The sequence below is a fragment of the Bos javanicus genome, chromosome 12, assembly GCF_032452875.1.
Source record: "Bos javanicus breed banteng chromosome 12, ARS-OSU_banteng_1.0, whole genome shotgun sequence".
In the NCBI taxonomy this organism is placed as follows: Eukaryota; Metazoa; Chordata; class Mammalia; order Artiodactyla; family Bovidae; genus Bos; species Bos javanicus.
This window is the reverse complement of record NC_083879.1, coordinates 62303713-62319642: the sequence shown is the minus strand read 5'-3', so window position 1 is coordinate 62319642 and position 15930 is coordinate 62303713.

The window sequence follows — 15930 nt, the reverse complement described above, 5'->3', positions numbered from 1 at the left end:
CAGACACATACACAAACAGACAAATGAAAACCTTCTATGTGTCAGAAGGAAAGATCAAGGAAATATCACAGAAAGAGGGCCAGAGCTTTGCACTTACAGTGGGAGCACTTGTTGGGAAGTGTGAATGGAGAAATGGAGCCAGCCTTGGAAAGCTCTGGGCATGAACTGTCCTGGGGCTGCTGAAAACAGTGGTAAGAAGAGCTCCCTTCTCTGACTCTCTCTTTACTCTGCTTTTTTTTCTTCTTCTTTTTTTCTTTTAAGTCCATTTTACCATCAGCGGCTCCAACATGCACCAACCCAGGGAGTTTGTGATTGGGTAAGAGGTGAAAGAAGAATCCTAGACAGCATTCTCCAGAATGGAGAGTGAAGAGAGCAGGAAATTTCAAATGCAGGAGCAGGAAAATAATTGCAGCAAGAAACACTGAACACTGATGACTTTTCTTAGGCGGCTGTTCTAAAGTAATATCCTTGTGTGTGTGTGTGTGTTTGTGTGTGTGTGCGCACACACTCAGTCGTGTCCAACTCTTTGCGACCCCATGGACTGTAGCCCAGCAGGCTTCTCTGTCCATGGAATTTTCCAAGCAAGAAATAGTGGAGTGGGTTGTCATTTCCTTCTCCAGGGGATCTTCTGGACCCAGAGATCAAACCCAGATCTCCTGCACTGTAGGAGTCTCCTGCATTGCAGGTGCATTCTTTACTACTGAGCCACCAGGGAAGCCCACTTTCACTGATACATGATACCTTCAGGAAAATAATATAAAAGGTATCATATATCAGTGAAAATGGGCTTCCTGGTGGCTTAGTTGGTAAAGAATGTGAAGAATTGATGTTTTTGAACTGTGATGTTGGAGAAGACTTTCGAGAGTCCCTTGGACTGCAAGGAGATCAAACCAGTCCATCCTAAAGGAAATCAGTCCTAAATATTCATTGGAAGGACTGATTCTGAAGCTGAAACTCCAATACTTTGGTCACCTGATGCAAATAACTGACTGATTGGAAAAGCCCCTGATGCTGGGAAAGATTGAAGGCAAAAGGGGACTATAGAAGCTGAGATGGTTGGATGGCATCACCAACTCAATGGACACGAGTTTGTGTAAACTCAAGGAGTTGGTGATAGACAGGGAAGCCTGGCATGCTGCAGTCCATGGGGTTACAAAGAGTCAGACACTACTGAGAAACTGAACTGAACTGAATTATTTTTTTAAGCTTTAAGAGTACTCAAAGCAACAAAATTAAATTAAGAATAAAAGTTTTCAATTTTCACAGTTTAGTTTTACACACATACACTCATAAATAAGAAGAGCACAATTTTTAAAAATAAACTCACTCCAAGAAATGACTTTTCTGTTTTTTAACTTAGCAAGGACTTTCAGAATGTTATGTAAATCTTATTATAAAAATGAACTCTACATTAAGCAACATATCAAGGAAAAGGAAAACTAAAATAGTACATAGCAAGCAGGGCACTGGAAGGCAACACAAGGAAAAAAGACCTATACTTTATACACTGAATCATTATCCACAATAGTATAATAGGCATAAAGCAAAACAAATGATCTGGAATTCTACAATGAGGAATATTTTTTGATACTTCAGTAATTCAAATGTGTTTTAGATTAGTAGAGAAAATGAGAAATATGCAAATAAATAACCATTTCAAGAAAGATTGCCAATAATAATCCCTGCTGTGACACACCACATGTATATTATATGAAACGAAGCAAAGCAAACAGAAAAGGGAGACTAATACACAGTAAGAGCTCAACATTTCACGTGGCTTTGCTCTTTTGTTTCATCTGAATTCCATGACACCCAGTTTGACACTTATTGTAAAGAGGATAAAAATGAAAAGGTTTTAAAATATCTCTGTTTAAGGCATATGTGCACTGACTATATTTACTCACTCAAACTTTTCTTAAATTTTTTCTGGACCAAAACTATCTTTTGAAATATTGCTATTTTTAACAATGAAATTTGAAGATGAGTGGCTACTGCTAACATCTAGTTTACCATACCTGGAATCAGATAACAAACATGTATGCAATTAACAAGACCTATCAGTTAGGCTAAGTACACATTACTAAGCCCCACTCTGTCCCAAGAACTGACCCATGGATAGTGCAGCCCACAAGCCCTCTTGGTGTCACTTCCTGCTGGCGATTGATGGTGCACAGGGATTGCTAAGATTGTGCTATCCCTTCCTTCAAATCTTCAGCAGGTTTTTGTGTATGAAATTTATAATATAAATGTTCATGATGGCTTGCAAAATATAAAAAAAGAAACAAAAACTCGTGAAACAAGCAACCCCTCTTATAAACCTTGCCTGACACTAACATGCATGCTAAGTCGCTTCAGTCATGTCTGACTCTGTGTGACCCCGTAGATGGCAGCCCACCAGGCTCCCCCGTCCCTGGGATACTCCAGGCAAGAATACTGGAGTGGGTTGCCATTTCCTTCTCCAATGCATGAAAGTGAAAAGTGAAAAGTGAAAGTGAAGTCGCTCAGTCATGTCCGACTCTTCGCGACCCCATGGACTGTAGCTTACCAGGCTCCTCCATCCGTGGGATTTTCCAGGCAAGAGTACTGGAGTGGGTTACCATCGCCTTCTCCAACAAACATGCATATGCATCTCATAACCTTAAAAAATGTTTAAAAAAAAACCAGCATCATTTGCTTCTTCAGTTCTCCTATGTTTGCAGATACAAAAGATAAGCTTATGACACCATTTTAAAATTACTTAGGTTAAAGATGCTAATGGTCTTAAGATGTTGAAAATATACAAAGTATTTTATTTTATAGTAAAGTACTTTTATTTTATAGTATTTTATTTTATAATTATTTTATCATATTAATTAGATTACCTCATAGGAAAGATATTTAACGCCCTGGGGTTGGGTTATCTTTTTAAGAAATCCAAATTGTAAGACTAAAAGAATTTTTGTAGTCTGGACTACACTTAAAAAGGATAAGCACAAGAATCATATTACTATTGTTTTTACTTAAGAAGCTATTTATAATTAAAACAAAAATTTTAAAGGAAAGAAGTACTTGTTTATTTGAACATAGATTTGATGAAATTGCATTATTTGTGGAGGAAGAAAAAAAAGATCTCATTGTAGTAGTAAATAAATTATAAGTGACTAGCATAATACCAACCTATAATTTCACCCAAGTTTGTAGTTTATTAAGTAAATATACCTAATCACTGTATCAGCCAGTTAAGGCAAAGAAAAAGAAAACTAGTACATTTTCTTTCATAATTTTTAAAACTAACATCAGAATAAATTCAGTTGGATCAATGGAAAAACTAGGCTTCCCTGGTGGCTCAGTGGTAAAGAATGCCAAGCAGGAGATGTGGGTTCAGCTCCTGGGTCTGGAAGATCCCTTGGAGAAAGAAATGGCAATCTACTTCAGTTTTCTTCCCTGGAAAATCCCATGGACAAAGGAGCCTGGTAGGCTACAGTCATGGGGTCCAAAAAGAGTTGGACGTGATTTAGCAACTAAATAACAACATGGAAAAACTAGTGACTATTGTAAATGAATATTAAAGCAGCATATTAAAAAGCAGAGACATTACTTTGCCGAACAAGGTCCATATAGGCATAGTTATGGTTTTTCCAGTAGTTATGTATGGCTGTGAGAGCTGGACCATAAAGCAAGCTGAGCACCAGAGAATTGATGCTTTTGAACTGTGGTTTGGAGAAGACTCTTGAGAGTCCCTTGGACTGCAAGGAGATCAAACCTGTTAATTGTAAAGGAAAGTCAGTCTTGAATATTCACTGGAAGGACTGATGCTGAATCTTCAATATTTTGGCCACCTGATGTGAAGAGCTGACTCATTAGAAAAGACCTTGATTTAAAGATTGAAGGCAGGAGGAGGAGGGGATGACAGAGGATGAGATGGTTGAATGGCATCACTGACTCGATGGACATGAGTTTGAGCAAGCTCTGGGAGTTGGTGATGGACAGGGAAGCCTGGCATGCTGCTGTCCATGGGGTTGCAAAGACTGGGACATGACTGAGTGACTGAACTGAACTGATTGTAAATGCACTCCATCTTTTCCATTTATATCCTATATGAAAACTGTGGTAAATGCAGTTTATAACAAAGTTTTCTTAAAGGGCATTGACATGTAATAGTAAGAAAGATTTGATGATTCAAATATCTTTTCTTGTTTAAATTTCATCTGTAACACACACTCAACTTTTCTGATTTTTTTTTTGAACAATATGGAAAATATAAACCACAAAAGGCAGTTGAATTATTCTTTTGGGTGGCTACATCTATATGATTGGCAGGCTTGGCCCCCATAGGATGATTGGGCTAATAGCTCCTGTCTTTGGTGCTGAGATTCATTTCTTGTCCCACATCTCCTACTATTATAATTGTCACAGAGCCTAGGTTTCTGTAGACAGAGGTATGTTCAAGAGCCTTGAAATCCTCTTTGAATTAAGGCATGTTCATCATATCACTCTCATGAAACATAATGCCATGAACAAACTAACACTTCATAAAAAATAAATTGGAGGTAACACGATTACAATTTTCTTAGTGAACTTCAAGTTAAAAGGAAAGCCAAAAACAGAACGAGTCTGAAAGAGTGGTATAATTTATCTACTTCACAGTTCTCCCAGGTTAAGCTTAAGCAGTTAAGCGAATTCCTAAAGTTATGAACAATTAGAACAATGAAAAAATTTTCGAAACTCTAAGTAATATAAATCAACTGTTCAAAGAATAATTAATGATACTACATTTCACTGAATTAAACATTGTCAACATGCAAAAAAATAAATAATCACTTTAAAATACCTTTGATTTTCCTATATAGACAAATACTATATCCTTGCCCTCTATTTGATATAGTTACCAACTCTAGCTGGCTCATTGTAGTACAAAAAATTTTGACAACAAAATGTTCTTTTATACACTGTGCATGAAATAAATAGGGTAATCATGACACAGGGATAAATAATTTAAAGATCCATGAAGCACATTCAATTTAAATAATAAAAACCATAATAAGATATCATGAAACATAATCTAATAATAACATAAAAGCACAAATATGGCTTGTGTGAATAAGTATATAGTAACTTTTGCATCAAGATTCTATACCCATTGGGAAATTAAAAAATTGAAGAGGAAAATATGAGACCCCCAAATCCCAAATTCTAGTTAATAGAGGTGCTCAGTCGTTTAGTCATCTCAGACTCTTTGCTAAAACCGTGGTACTGCCCAATTATAAGAATACATGTACATATATATATATTTAGAGTTCATGACTATATAAGTTTTTGGTATAAGAAATGATTTTATTTTATGGAGATTTTATTCTTGGCACCCATGTATTCAGCACATGAATTCCAGATGATAGACCTATGTAGAATTTCAATTATAGAATGACTCTAAGGGGAAAACAGCAGCAGCAATGACAGTATGATTGTTTCAAAGAAAATTACATTAAATAGAATTCAATCCAGGATCTTTAATATTTTGTATGTGAATCTAATAGAAATATTGCAACAGATTATGGTGTAATGGAATTAGGCTTAAACGTATTTATTCAAAATTCTTCTGTGATTATCATATTTATGTATGTATTCACTACCTGATACATATAAATTCAGGACTTTTAAAACCTAAGATTTATTTTCTAAAAATTTTCTTAATTTTATTATAATGGCATTTTTATTTTTTTTTGCATCATTGCTGGAGAAGGCAATGGCACCCCACTCCAGTACTCTTGCCTGAAGAATCCCATGGATGGAGGAGCCTGGTAGGCTGCAGTCCATGAGGTCGCTAAGAGTCGGACATGACTGAGAGACTTCACTTTCACTTTTCACTTCCATGCATTAGAGAAGGAAATGGCAACCCACTCCAGTGTTCTTGCCTGGAGAATCCCAGGGACGGGGGAGCCTGGTGGGCTGCCGTCTATGGAGTCGCACAGAGTCGGACACGACTGAAGCAACTTAGCAGCAGCAGCAGCAGCAGCAGCAGCACCATTCCAGCTGCATAAGAAATTTTTTGTTTCACATAGTAATTTTCAAATAGAAAAGAATCATTTCTAGTAGTAAGTAAAATAGTTGCGGCAAAATTATTAATAAATCAAACACTGTTCCATTGTGATATTTACAGGTTTGTCATAACTGTGGTGGAGAGTATGCATAAATAATTATCTGATATCTTATTTGCAATTTTGAAATGTTTTTAAAGAGGTTATCTTTAGCATGTATGTCAGACATTGTAATTAATTAAAATAAATGAATACAAAGTATGTGAAAAGATATACTACTAATTGAAGCACCATGCAAAATACCTAGAGATCAGACTTAGGTTATTGCTTAATTTGCCACATAAATATATTTTTTCCAATTATTTTTGAAAATGCTTTCCTTCATTCTTTGGCACTGTAAATACTTTGCTTTTAGTATTATTCATTGCACACTTACATACTAAGTTTTAATGTAATTTTATTCTTAAAATATTTGCAAATAGAAATTTACCGTATAAAATTTGAATAAAAATCTACACTGTTTAACTTTAATACACATATTCAATTTCTGCCAGTAAGTATGATTTGCATTTTTCAAGTTACTTACAAAAATGTGCATATGATATATCATGATGTATTTTATAAATATGAAGACCTTAAATTTTCTTACTTAGTTGTCTAGATGTTACTTTTTATCCAGTTCAACAAATGAAAATGTAATTCAAACTATTAGACAGCATTTATATCATGCCTATGAATACCAATATTCAATAGGTAAACAGAAATCTGCACCTCAGTATTGTTTGTAGAATCAGTTCATATTTACAAAGAGATTCAAATTATTGAATATCCTTCATTTTTCTGTTCTAAAGTATTTAATGTGTTCTAGCATATGATATGAGAAGGCAATGGCACCCCCACTCCAGTACTCTTGCCTGGAAAACGCCATGGATGGACAAGCCTGGTAGGCTGTAGTCCACGGGGTCGCTAAGAGTCGGACACGACTAAGCGACTTCACTTTCACTTTTCACTTTCATGCATTGAAGGAAATGGCAACCCACTTCAGTGTTCTCGCCTGGAGAATCCCAGGGAAGGCAGAGCCTGGTGGGCTGCCGTCTATGGGGTTGCACAGAGTCAGACATGACTGAAGCGACTTAGCAGCAGCAGTAGCATATGATAAAATGGCTTTAATATCCAAGGCATATAATAGGTTTTAATGAAACTTATTTAAAAAACAACTAACCTTAATTAATTTAATAACGTTATTTGAAACAAAAAATGTTACAGATGAAGTAAAGTGTAAGTTGCTCAGTCATGTCTGACTATTTGCCATCCCATGGACTATATAGTCCATGGAATTCTCTAGGCCAGAATACTGGAGTGGGTAGCCTTTCCCTTTTCCAGAAGATCTTCCCGACCCAGGGATTGAACCCAGATCTCCATCATTGCAGGCGGATTCTTTACCAGCTTAGCCACCTGGGAAGCCAAACAAACAGCAATATAAAATTTAATTGTGAATTAGGTCAACCTATTATTTTTATTTTAAATAACAGTTATAATTGTATCTTTAAATCATAAATAGTATCTAAAATCAAACAATTGTAATGAATATTGACAACAGGAAATTGATTTGATAGTAAGAAAAAAAAAGAGAAAATAGCAGGAGGAAAAGATCTCCCCCATCCTCTGCCAAAATCTAACTTTCATTTTGATTAAATTAGACATTTTTAAAAGGTGCTTTCTTATGTGTTATTCCTCATTATTCCATATTAGGTTGGTATTCTTAAAATGAAGTGCATTTTTCCTATTTATCATCAGATTGTCACTGAAATGTTTTGATAGTTGCTATGTCTTTTGAATCAAATATGTACTTACTATAGTTGTTGGCTATGAAAAGGTATCTTTTACAAACAAAAGCACAATATCAACATATATTGATATATTAATATTATACATTTAACACCTAATTGGTTCTTAATTTGGAAAGAAAATTGTGTTTGTAAAAGAATAACTTGCTTAATATTTAAAATCCACAAAGTTATGTAATTGTATTCTAATATTCTTTAATGAGTAAAAGTAGTGACTGAACACAATTTTGAAATATATGAATACTACATTTAATGATGAAGAATTATACATATGGCTATAAAGTCAAACAGCTTCACATTCTCAAGGCATGATTGCTCCAAAATGTTCTAAGAGACCATGAGAAGTAGGTACTTCATCATACAAACGTTTGTCAAGGTTAAAATGAAGTTTATTTGGTGAGAAAGAATTTATATTTTGGAATCAAAACAGCTTAAAGACTTATGAAATTGTGCTGTTTGGGGTCCAGAAGTGCAATTCTAAAACCATTTCATTTCAAACCTTTTGTTGTCTGTCTCTAAGTTTAACAAAATATGTAAAGTATATATTAATAATGATCTATTTTGTTATACTTCAAATATGAAGATAGGTCAATTTTTAAGATTATACATTTCCTGAATTATAATTGATGCATAAAAGAGCTTAGAAAAATGTCTATATATGCTGCAAAAATACTGTATCCTATAGTCACGGTGCCTTATGACTAAATGCAATGATATTTAAAATATTAAAAATCTCCCACTGAAATATACATGCAGTCAGCTCCAGAGAAAAGCATGTCCCTGTGTCAGAAACAGCCCTGAGGAATGTATTATTCCTTCTGGATTACTTTTTCCCTGGAGGAAACATTCTCATTAAAAGGATGAACTGATTTTCTCACACCCAGGGGAAAGCACATAGTGCCCAGAAAAGCTTTCTAAATGGATAAACACCTCACCAGGCTTAAAACACCAGAAGCATATCTGCGAAATGCCTGAAAATTTCATCAGTATCTCGATTAAGGCAGACTCTGAACAGTAATGTAAGAGCAAAACAGCAATCACTACTTTCCTTAATTATTTAATAAAAATTAATCAAGTATACCAGCAAAGCAAAACTGATCATTAAAAATTGGTATTTTTATGTGGTAGTGCTCAAGTTTTATTTTCATGTTTCTGTAACCATCTGAAACTTTTTTAGGAAAATGAACTAAAACTGGAGCCATTTGGAAAGTTATTTCCCATGTTTATTATAAATATATTTAAAATTCACTGGTAACATCCCCAGTGGCTCAGTGGTAAAGAATCTGCCTGCAGTGCAAGAGATGCAGATTTAATCTCTGGGTCAAGAAGATCACCTGGAGAAGGAAATGGCAATTCACTCCAGTATTCTTGCCTGAGAAATCCCATGGACAGAGGAGCCTGGCGGACTGTAGTCTATGGGGTCACAAAAGAGTCAGACACGATTTAGCAACTAAGCAACAACAAAGTAACATTCCAAGTGGTTCCCTATTAGAAATTTGCATGCCAAGGTACTAAATGGTCACATAATATCCTAATTGGTATTTAGCCGTCCTTGAAGTTTATGGCGAGGCACATGGTACTATGACAGGCAACTGTAGGATCTTCATAGTTGTCACATAATTCACCTTAGTCTGTAGACATCTATAAATATGTGAATTCATTTGAGGAGTGCCTACTAATTCCATGGTATTTTCCTAGGATCTGGTAATAGATATAGTCACTATCATAAATATCTTTTTCCTACTCTACCTTTTATTAGATGAATTTCAGCAAGTTAATTAGAGAGAAAAATAATGAATTAATTATGGATTAATGTTATTTGTTGCACTGAATATAATATTTGTATAGAACAATATAAATATTGCAAGAGGGTATTAGTACAATCTTTTTATTAGGTACGAATGTCAGCTTTCTATATTTCGAATATCTTTCAGAACATTATTTTAATGTGCTTGAGTTTCCGTTCTCTTCTTATTAGAGAGGCAATGGTTTATAATTATGTTTATTGTTGATTTCTCCTTGTTACCATTTTAATTCTAACCATTAGAGCTGCTTATGACAATCTATAAAGATTGCTTTAAGCATCTGAAGAGGAACACACATTGTCACTGAAACTAGTAAATAGTTACTGTAATGATATTTGAAAATATTGAGAAAGTAATTTTATTAATGGAGTAACAACTAAATGTATACCAGAACAGATAAAAGGAATTCAATACTATCTATAGTATTAATCATTATATAGGAGAGTGCCTGCTGTATGTAAATGCTATATTAAAATGATGAATGATATGTCATATATTCATTCTACCTTTTGTAATTAACTCTGCAAAAAATTTAAGCGAAGGAGCCTTAAATATTATATATGTTACAGATAGTTGATATAACTTTGATATTTATTATGGAATCTTATCTAATAAAAAAGTATTCCCAAGAATGTTTGAATTAAAACCAAAATAATGGAAAGATCTCACACATTCAATATGTTAAATGGAAACAAAACAAGAAACATAAAAAAATTATAAACAAAATTCAATTTTTTGAGAGATAAATACTGATCATATATTTTTGAAATACACTGAAAATTCAATAAGTTCAAAATTCAATGAGTAAGAATATGCAATAAAGTCAATAAGACTACATTAAGTTCTTTCCTTTTCAGAGAAGTTGTACTTTTAAATTTACTGTAAAGTATCTACAAGTGACTGTTGATTTTGTAAACTGTTATGGAGAAATTGAAAAATACTTTCCAAACTACTATATATACATACCTACATATAAAGAGGGAGAGAAAACAGTTTACATACATGCAGCAGAAGAAGAAGAAATTTAAGTTTTTTGAGCTCTTCATAAACCAAGTGCATTGTATTACTTTTCACAAATTGAAAATGGGCAGACTCAAAGAAAGTTACAAAAGGAGATACTATCTGTAATAGGAAATGGAACATAAATTTAGAATTTTAGTATCATCCTCTGATCAGCCCTGGGATTTCTTTGGAAGGAATGATGCTAAAGCTGAGACTCCAGTACTTTGGCCACCTCATGCGAAGAGTTGACTCATTGGAAAAGACTCTGATGCTGGGAGGGATTGGGGGCAGGAGGAGAAGGGGACGACAGAGGATGAGATGGCTGGATGGCATCACTGACTCGATGGACGTGAGTCTGGGTGAACTCCGGGAGTTGGTGATGGACAGGGAGGCCTGGTGTGCTGTGATTCATGGGGTCGCAAAGAGTCGGACACGACTGAGCGACTGATCTGATCTGATCTGATCTGCTTCCTTGCCAATGACTACCATTTGGTATAAAATAGCAGCAAATAATATGCACCTATCATTTTGTTATTTCAGGCACATCTTGTTAGCTTTCAATAAAGGAAAATGTTAAGTTTACATGATCAATAAACCAAAAGTAAAAATAAAAATCCAACTGACAGTGTATTTGTATAGTAAATCTAATTCACATTTTGTTAGAAAAATAATTTTAAAAGATGAAATCCAAAATTTTTTTACAAAATATGTCAGTTTAGTCTTAAAAAGTGAACATAAATCTTGAGAGAAAACAAACATTTGGAGAGCTTGGGAACCTTGTTACATTATCTTTTACTTCCTCTAGATATATATACCAATTCACAGAAAACTTATCAGTAGCACAGTCATGTAATACCAAAAATATTTTTCCTCTACTCATTATTTTGCCCTAGAACACTGAAAACATAGCCTTGGAAATTCTTTCTCCCTCTTTTTTTGGTCCTAAATCTGTTGGATCAGATTTTCCAAACTTTATTTTCCTTCCTGGAAATGATTCTCATAATATTTGATGTTGACATATTTTTACTGAATTGACCTTTTACAGTATTTTCAAGTACATGAGCAGTTAGTTATTTGGGGAAAATCTTTTGAGCTGCAATTATAATATTCCCTCTGTAAGAACATACTTTTAAAGTTACTATTACTCTCCTTAAAAAGTCCAAGGATAGTTTACAAAAATAGCTCTTGGAGACTCCAAGTCACTGTAAATCTTTAACACATTTACATTTTTAATAGAGCATTCACGTACAGTAAACTGGCTCCATCTGGTTGTAAATTTATTCATTCTTATTTTTCCTTTATTTAATCTAGATTTCTTTATAAGCCTACATAGAATCTGTTACTTCATATGTTATATATAAAAATTAACAACTCAGAGCTCCTAGAGAACAAAGCCTAAAAATCTTTGATACATAAATTTTAACACTGAAGAAACAAAGTTATTTGAAACATGGCTGAAAGTTGAAATGCTCTTGCATCTCAGCAGATAATATTAAATTATATGAAATTGCTAAGCAAAGGTAATATAAAGGGTGCTTTCTAGCCTAAATGCATTCAAATTCAAATTTATTTTTTCTAAATGGAAATAAAGTTGCTTTGATCAAATAAAACCGATTTTTCAGGCTTTGGCCTGTATGCTTATTGTTACTAAGTACACAATAGTGGCATTTTGGTAACATTCAAAGATGTTTTCACTTTTATATATAGATGCTGTATATTTAAGATTATTAATGAGCAACAGTTCCATAATGACCATTTAAATCCACAACTTCACACTCACATTGTTATGTTTACACAGCACTTAGATTGCTTATTTGGAATGATTTGCGATAATCATTAATTTGACTTCAGAATTCATGTTAAGTTAGCAAATAGAAATATATCAACTTCTTTTCAATTTTTCTTTTGGGGAAGAATGAAATGATTTGAGTTGCAAGAATGAAACATAATAATAGAGACTGTTTTCAGTACCTTTGAAAATGGGCACAGAGTTTTTAAATAAAGGTGTAGGTCAAAGCCGTATGGGACAATAAGATCACATCCTATGCAAAAGAAAAAATTTTTCAATGAAATAAACTCTTAAATAAAGACAGGGTTCATTGTAAAATGTCAAAATTTTTCAAAGTATGTGAAACAAGAAATTTAATAAAATACATACTTTTACATAAACACACAATAATGGTTTATTGTAGGTACAATTTTGTTAGCTTAGGAGAAGATATCCCAATACTCAGTATTTATCTTCTACATTTTTTTTTTTCTGTTAACATTTCTAATGAGATACTAAATTTTCACCTAAGACTTAGGGCTTTTAAATCTTAACTGGGTAAAAAAATATCATTGTTCTGATTAAATAAGTTTAAATGGCAGTATGGTGAATGATTTTAAATATTCTCTGACATACATGAGTAATTTCTGAATCAAAATGTTCACATTTGGAGCCACTTATATAAATATACTATTCACTAGCTATAAAAATTGGGGGATAATTATAAAATTTGGGATACAGTTTGAATGAAACCAAATTTAATTTATAATTTAACAAGTGTTAGTTCATAAATGTGTGGCTCAGACGGTAGAGTCTACCTCCTATGCTGTAGACCTGGGTTCAATCCCTTGGTTGGGAAGATCCCCTGGAGAAGAGAATGGCAACCCACTCCAGTATTCTTGTCAGAGAATTCCATGGACAGAGGTGCCTGGCAGGCTATAGCCTATGGGGTTGCAAACAGTCTGATACCACTGTGCAACACACTCTTCTACTTTCATTTTCACTTTCAAATGTTAATCAAAAAGCAAAACATAAAAGGCATACATTATACGCATTTACATATTTTAGGGAACTTTAGAGAAGGCCGAGTTCAGTAACAAAGAAAAACATGCACTATAAACTTTATTTTGGAGATTGGAGATTTAAAGTCAGTATTAAAACTCAGGATTTAGATAAATTTGATAGCTGTAACTTTCCCATTATTAGGATTTTCGGAAGTGAAATATTCTTTTTGACTTTGGACTTAAACATAGCAAAAATATTATAATGGTAAAAGACAAGATTTTATATGGATAATTTAAATAGATATATCATTACAGGCAAATATATTTGTTGGCCAGGTATTCCTTTTTTACATATCAATTTTCACACTTGTTATTTGAAATTTTAGTCTACAACAGCTTGATAAACCTCTCGTGGATAAAACACGCTGGTAAAGTCTCTATAATAGTAACTGACAAAGAATTTTTTTAATCAATTAACATGGGATCAAGAAAAATAAAGGTGAAAGCATTCAGGACTGAAAAAAAAAAATTAAGGTGGGGTTACTGCCACACTTCATGTTTTATTTAAATGGACATGTATTGAAATCCAAATTGAAAATATGGTTATTTTACTTTCAATATTCAATATTAAATTCTGTTTTTAATGAACTATACAATCAGATTCTTAAAAATGTGTTAGCTGGAAACATTAGAAATTATTACTGGTGGTAGAAATCAATTTGTAAGAAAATCTAAAATATGCATATTCCAGAATACTAAAATGTAACCAAAATCTACCACTAGCATGTATATGATTCAGTACTGAAATATCAAAAATTTGAATTGAATTTACACCATGATATATTTGAAATATGTCTTAAAATGTAATGATCTCAAATAAGTTTGTTGAAATTTGACCTCGATGCTGTGAGCTTTCCATTTGAAAAAAGCCATAATTCCATTCCTGGATATGTTAACCTAAAAAAATTCACTCATGAAAACATTGTTTCATATTTTCCACTTCTAAAAACATGTAATTTTGAAGAATGAACATGTTTATTTTATGGCAGAAATATACAATTTCCTTCACATTCACTGATAAGATACCTAATTTAAAAAAAGAAAAAAAACTCATTGGAAGACTTCCATTCAACATATCTTTATGGATTTTACTTTTCTTCTATAAATGGCTTTCTTAGTATCTAATAAAAATGAACCTGATATGCTTAGTGTTATGCAATATATCATTATATTTTTATTTTGACAGTAGATAGAAAGTGAAAAAGTCAAATTACTTAATATTTGCATTACATCAGTTCTCTTTGAAATATTTATGTTTTGATCTTCAAAAGTTCTTTTTATAAGAAATAATCTAAATCACTCAAACTTAAGTTTAAATGTTGCTCTTAAAAAAAAAAATAGATACTCATTTTGTGATACTGGCATAACGCTAGAAATGTTTGACCCCTGCCACAGAGGAAGAAAAGAGTATATTATTATCACACTCAAATTATATTCCATACATTTTTTTCTCCATCAAACATGCCTAAAGTGTAAAACACAAAAGTATAATTTGAAATAATTAAAATATTGATATGAAAATTGGGTATGGAATGTTCTCTTTGACAATACATTTTTTGTCTGCTATATACATGCTACATATACTAACAGAAATACAGATACAGATAGGCATTAAATTGAATTAAAATCTAATAAAATGGTCAGTTGTCAAATGCAATATTAACTGACATAAAGTTCTTTGGATTTAGATGTTAGATGATTACTTTTAGGAACATGACTAATGTTCATCAAACTATTTTAATTTTATTCTCATATATTTGTATTTGTAAAATAGTAGTTAACTTCAATGGGTATGAAGAGCATTATGCATAAACAGCTGATTTAATATCAGTTAAATTATTACTTTCACATTTTATTTCCTTTGAAATCAATACATTAAATGCTCCTACATTCCAGAGTTTAAATTGCTGCTTTTGTTGTTTTTAGTTCTTCTTTCTCAGTGTAAAATTTATTCTTAAAATGAGTTATAAGAAATATTTTGCCACTTTTGCAAGTATCTTAATTTGGGGCCATCTGAAAGTGCAACAGAAGTATTTTTCCAAATGAATTGGAAGCATATTTGTGTTCTGCTTTACTTTCATTAATTTGGAATTATGTGACTTTGGAAACAACCTATTAAGTTCTTGAAATTAAGTAGCCAGTTTTTGTCATTTCAAACAAGGACTGAACTATTCTAACTGTTTTCCTTGCCCTATTAAAAAATGAGAAAAGGATAAGGAGAAAGGATAAGGAGAGAGGAGGGACGGAAGGGTGAGATATAAGGGAAAAAAATGTAAGAGAGCCCAGAAATAAATATTTTATATATATATATATATATATATATATATATATACACACACACACACACACACACATAAGTAATTTGAATACTTCGCCGAGTCATGAGAATAGGATTAATGATACAGGGCAAGAAACTGACAGATTAAGTTT